The following is a 6132-nucleotide window of genomic DNA, read 5'->3' on the forward strand; positions in this document are numbered from 1 at the left end:
TTGGCCATGAGTGAGATTTACTGAGTGGGCAAATTAGGGAGACGACACCATCAGATGCCGAGCCCTCCATGTGTTAATCAAGAGACGGCTGCTGTGCTACATCCATAAATAATGAATAAATTAGGAGCTAAAGCTGAAAGGACAGTTTATTTATACCATCTTCACGTGAACACATTCAAGAACATCACAGATGAAGAAACATTAAAAACTTCCACACTACATAAAGCAAGAAAAATAGTTTTTCTTTCAGGTGGTTTCAGAAAACAGAAACATCAAACATCTCCAAGACTCTCTTTGAAAGAACTAAAAACCTTTGTTCTCATGGTCCAATCATGAGTGAACTCCCCGATGAAGCCTTGTGTGCTAAAACATGTCAGAGTTTTAAAGGTTAAACATGAGTTTCCAAAACGTTTTGCTGGAGAACAATGAACTATTTGACTGAGTTTCAATCATTTACAGACGAGCAAAACCAGGACAGAGAAAAAAGGACAAAACTGACTCAGTAAAAAACAGAAAAGAAGATCCCATGTAGATCTGTATTATGTAGAAGTTCAGCCCAGCAACCAGTTCAATTCAACACAAGTTTAAATGATTCTATCTGAACTCTGTGGAGCCTGATCTCAAGCTTTTTGAGTCTGACACAGAAACCAGAGGACCTTTCTGTGTCTTCAAATTCACTGTGATCCAGTGATGGGAGTGATTTCAGCCCTGAGTGATCACGCTGATGTTTGCACAGAGCAGACAATGAGGTGAATGTTTGGGCACATTGGTAACAGTGAAACAGTTTATTAGTAACGTGGGATCGTTTGTGTGCAGAGTATGATCTGAGATTCCTGAAGCTCTTGTCACACTGGTCACAGCTGTAGTTTCCTTCCATGTGTGCACGTTCATGAAGGTTACGATTACTTGAATGTGAGAAGCTTCTCTCACAGTGTCTGCACTTGTGTGGTTTCTCTCCTGTGTGGACTCGTTTGTGTGATTTAAGGTCCCTTGCAGTGGTGAAGGATGACCCACACTGATCACAGAGGTGCTTTTTAACCCCACTGTGAATCAGTTCATGTCGTTTTAAATCACTTGGTGTGGTGAAGCTTCTCCCACATTCTTTGCAGTATTTCAGTTTGTCTCCAGTGTGTCTACGTTGATGTACTTTTAGGGTCTTTTGCCGACTGAAAGTTTTTCCACAGAGGTCACAATGAAAGTCTTTCCCACCACCACAGTGATGACAGGGTTGACAACTGGATCCATCTGTGTCGCTCTGCTTCTAAACAAAGACACAAAGACAGTGTAAGTCAGTCCTTCAACATTTGTATCCTGACCGTCGCCTGAAATAAAGAGCATCTCTGCAGACGTCCAACTACATTTGACTGTTTCAGTTAACACACTCAGTTTACTGGGCTGCAATAACTACAATACTACCACCATAATACTACAGTAATACTAAAATCATAACTGACATGAAAATCTGAATAATCACTCAGAGCTGCTTTTCCATGCAGTCGAATTGCTAACATGCTAACACAGTTTAATGAGCAGAGTTGTTCCAAACAGTCAGGCTAAAATGACAAGATAACAATATAAATACATACCTCACAGTAGCTGCACTTGTAGAGTCTCTTTCTGGTGTGGATCTGTTGGTGTCGTATCAGGTGATGTGGAGATTTAAAAGTCTTCTCACACAGGTCACATTGATAAGGTCTCTCCTCAGTGTGGGTAAACTTGTGTTGTTGTAAGTCTGCGTCTGTTGTAAACTGTTTGCCACACTGTTCACAGCAGTACACATCATGTCTGGTGTGAATGCGTAGGTGTGTATTTCGGCTCCCTCTCTGGCTGAAAGTTTTTCCACAGATGTCACAGCTGTATGGCTTAATTCCAGAGTGGGTAACTAGATGCCTCTGTAAGTTGCTACTGTGAGTAAAAGCTCTGCCACACTGATCACAGCTGTACGCTTTAACTCCACTGTGGATGAGTTGGTGTTGTTTTAGGGAACCCTTCAAGGAAAAAGACTTTCCACACAAGTCACAGCTGAACGGTCTCTCTCCAGTGTGGATGACCTGATGCTGTTTTAGTGAAGCCTTCAGAGTAAACTCCATCCCACACTCGTCACAGGTGTGTTTTTTCTCTCCCTTTCTTCTGTGAGGTTTGTCGGCCTCCTGAGAGCGCTGACTTCTGGCTCCATGTTGGTCCTGCAGTGACAGAGATACAAACAGAGGCAGTGAGTGAAATGCAGTCGTGGAACAAACTCAACCTTCAAACTCCATTAACACTAGTTTTAAACCTGAAGGTGGAGCGTGGCACCAAACACCTTAAAGGTCTCTTATCACCACCTGCTGGTAGTTCTAACACATTACATCCAACCTGGTGTTAAAGATAATTCATGACTGTTCAAACACTAAAATCATGCCCATCCCTCCTGATTGTACACACACACACACACACACACACACACACACACACACACACACACACACACACACACACAATTTTATAATTTAGATTATTTTGTTGTTTCCTATTACATATTTCTATAATTTGTATAGATTTATACATAATTATTCAGTGATAATAAATCCTATGTTTGTTTATTCTAAAGGAACCCCGTTAGCTTCCACAACAGATGTTGCTCGTCTTCCGTCAAATACTCACATAAAATATTACACAATAAAGTGGATTCAAGATATCCACATAATTTCACTCTTACATCCACAGTGAGGTTTCACAATTGTTCAAATATAAGCAATCAATAATAATAATAATAATAATATCAATAACATTGAGGCACATTACACAAATTTCAAAAACAAATCATGTCTTACAATATTTACAACAACTAAAAGCTCTGTAAATCGGCTTTTAAGTGTTCATTGAAGTTTTGAATAATTCTCTAATTTTTTAAGGCAACTTATTCCACTTAAAAGTTGCTCTAAATGTAACAGTTTTACAAAACGTTACTTTTAACTCGAGCATTAACTAAATTGCAGCTTGTTGAAAACTGTGTAATATGATGATGTATTTCATCTGGATACTGCAGCTGAGCAGAATAACTGTGGTGTGTTTAACAGAATTGCTTTCTTTATAACTACAAGTAAGCCATAGAATATTTTAGCCTGTACAGGAAGCCAAGAAAGGTTATTATGCATTTTATCAATATTAGTATAGTATGAACATCTTCACTCTAATCTGGACGCCTTATTCTGGACTAACTGAAGTCTGTTAAGATCTGTCTTATTAGCTGCTGACCAAATGATTGAACAATACTCCAGATGAGACATTACTAGTGCATTAATGACATCTTTCATAATGAAGAAGTGATACACAAAGAGCATTTCATAGCCATAGCTATGCCTTGTCGGCAGAGTTATGTGACTTTAGTGATGTTTGTACTTTCAGCGTTAACTTGGTTTTAAAGCCTTTCAAATATACGCCGTTCAATAGTCGACCTTAATCTGACAGAGAATGTGATGATTTTGTGGATAATTAAAGTCAGTCATATATCCACAAACACAACAAGCTGAAAGTCAGTGATGCTGCTCGGTTTGCAGTCCTGAATATCACGGCACAAGCAGGATTCACTGCACTGTTAATGTTAGCTGTGTTATATTGCTGCCTCTGTTCGGTGGTGTCGAGCCAAACGCACTTTAACGTGTGTTTGAACGAGCTGATGGTTCACTCGTTAAGCTGAAAGAAAGATGCTTTAATCACAGCAGTCACACATGTGTCCACTGTACCATCTGGAACTCTTCTTGTTTACACTCGTAATAACACAAACACTACATCCTGCTTCTCTGGTGCTGTTGTGTAGCAGTGTGTACACCTGAGACTGTCACCTGTCTGTCTGTCCTGCACTCTCTCTCTGTTTCTTTCTCTCTGATTGTGGAATAAAAGTATGAACATGTGTTTATAAGTTACACTTGTGTTTGAATCCTGCAGCTTATCACACATTTGATTTCCATGTGTGACGACTGCAAGTGTCCAGAGTGAGGACAGACTGAGGGACCCACTGCTGCACATCATCTGTGAGGCTTTGCAGCCCTGGGCCCTATTTCAGGAAGCCGGTTTAGAAAACTCAGAGTGAAAAACGACACCCACGGTTGAGTAACCCCGAACTGTCCAACTCGGAATATTCGGTTTCAGAAAGGCTGATAACAAGTAGTTCAATCAACGCGGAGTTGCTTTAACCCCAAGTTAAGCACGCGCACGAGGATACATAAAGCCCTGATAAGCGGAGCACAGATTCAGCGAGTCACCATGGAGACGGAGGGAAAGAAGGCGCGGTCAATGTATTTTACAGCGCTTGACGGCGAAATTCTGATGGCAGCCATATGCCGAAAACATGCAAATTCCGCGGAAAAAAGTAACACAGCCACAGCTGCGAAAGAAAGGGAGCATGCATGGCAAAACATAGCCGACAGAGTCAATGCGTGAGTGTTAATTTAAACATTGATCTAGGGATTTCCACCAATTTAACACGTTATTTTATCATATGTTATTTTATTTGTTATTTTATACATTTTATTTTGTGATGTGATGTGAGCGCAGGTGCAACCCAACAGGCCCCAAACGTGCCTGGCAGCAAGTAAAAATGAAATATAAAAATATAGTCCAAACAGGTAAGGTGTAATTGTATTATGAGCCATAGTGCTTGGTCTGTTTGTCCGATGTAAATCAATTGCAGTTAGAGGCTACATTAATTTCCTTTCTGTAAGCACTTATTGAAATTATCTGAGCACATTACAAGTACATATTTGTTTACTCTGTATGCTCAAATGTGACCCGTTATAGCCAACAGAAAAAAAGCGGAGGCCCGAAAAACAGGTGGGGGTCCTCCACCACCACCACTCACAGAGGCTGAGGAGTTGGCCCTCAGCCAAAACAGTGGGCGCCCTGTGGCTGAAGGCATCTCTGCGGGGACATCCTCTGAGTCAATAACCCCGCAAGACACAAGTGCCTACATAGGGGGTAAATTCAAAATAATACATGATGTGCATACATCCTTTCTTCACAGTCACCTTTGCAGTGCTGCTCATTCATTTGATAAACTCTTTACCATAATGGATTATTTTGTAGTGAAGTTATTTTCCTACTGATTTTGCCTTCCCTCAGTCTTGGTTGTCTTTGAGAGCAATATGACAATGAAGTGTAAGGTGATTGGTATGTTTGTTAATTGCCATTTGGTCCCTTGTAAGTTATAAGTGACCTGTATAAACCTCATATTCTATCAGTTGATGGTGGTGGTGTACTGCATCTGGTGCAGCCTCCTGTTGAGCCAGAGCGACATGCAGTTGTGAGTAATACTCCACAGATTATATGAGTTTACAGTAGAACAGCAATGTTGTTTATTTCTTTACCACAGGAAAATAATGAAGAAACATTGACAGCTGTTACAGAGGAGGAAGCAACAGAGACACTTTATGAGGTTTACATCTTTTAATACTTTGTGTACAGGAAATGCAGGCGACCAATAAAGCCAGTTGATCCAAAAATCTGTTTATTCTTCTTTCAACATGTTGAGGTGATGGGTCAAAGGAAATGATTGTGACATATGGTGTCTCTGACTGCTCTTCCATCTTGTATGTCCGTGGGAGAGTCAGGATGTTCATGGTTTGGATCACTGCTGATGTTTGGTTCAGAAGGACAGTGTTCTCCTCTAATTGTGGCAATGTTGTGAAGAATCACACATGCCACAATAATGTCACATGCCCTTTCTGGGGTGACCCTGAGTCTTTGCAGGCACTGGAACCGGGCCTTAAGCATTCCGATAGTCATTTCAATTCTGGCTCTTGTCCTGCAATTAGCCAGATTATATCACTGCTGTGGGCCCGGTTCAGGGTCAGGGTAAGGGGTAAGCAAATAGGGTAAACATGGATACCCCCTATCACCAAGCAAGTAGCCAGTGAACTCTCCTAAGACAGAAGGATACACTTCAGTTCAAATGTCCCTGAAGCAATTGGTCTTTATATATTTTAAAGTATTCTCAACTCACCATGTCCAAATTCTGTGCTCAGTGTACATTCACGGAATATTTGTGAGTCATGGACAGAGCCTGGCCACTTGGCTTCCACATTTGTGATAATGTTGGCAGCATCACATATGATCTTCACAGTGCAGAGAACACAAATTAGCATCCATTACTAT

The sequence above is a fragment of the Simochromis diagramma genome, unplaced genomic scaffold (genome assembly GCF_900408965.1).
Source record: "Simochromis diagramma unplaced genomic scaffold, fSimDia1.1 OVJJ01000251.1, whole genome shotgun sequence".
NCBI classification, from domain to species: domain Eukaryota; kingdom Metazoa; phylum Chordata; class Actinopteri; order Cichliformes; family Cichlidae; genus Simochromis; species Simochromis diagramma.